This window comes from Apis dorsata, unplaced genomic scaffold, assembly GCF_000469605.1.
Source record: "Apis dorsata unplaced genomic scaffold, Apis dorsata 1.3 scaffold_263, whole genome shotgun sequence".
In the NCBI taxonomy this organism is placed as follows: Eukaryota; Metazoa; Arthropoda; class Insecta; order Hymenoptera; family Apidae; genus Apis; species Apis dorsata.
This window is the reverse complement of record NW_006263541.1, coordinates 349980-350254: the sequence shown is the minus strand read 5'-3', so window position 1 is coordinate 350254 and position 275 is coordinate 349980.

The window sequence follows — 275 nt, the reverse complement described above, 5'->3', positions numbered from 1 at the left end:
CACTGTATCGTGTTACACACTCTGGCCAAGGGAGACGAGGAGGAGGAGGAGGAGGAGGAGGAGGAGGAAAGAAGCAGAAAGAAGCACTTTGGCATTATGCGTCCGGGGGAGAATACGAATCCATTCACCGGCAATCATCCGTTCACCCAAGCGTTCTCTCTTTCCCCTGCCGCCCCGGTTTCATTCAATCCCCTCCCCTCCGTTAAAGTCCCTAAGCTCGAGCTAATTCACACTGAAACGGGAAACGTGGGGGGAACGGCTTTCCAACAGCTTTC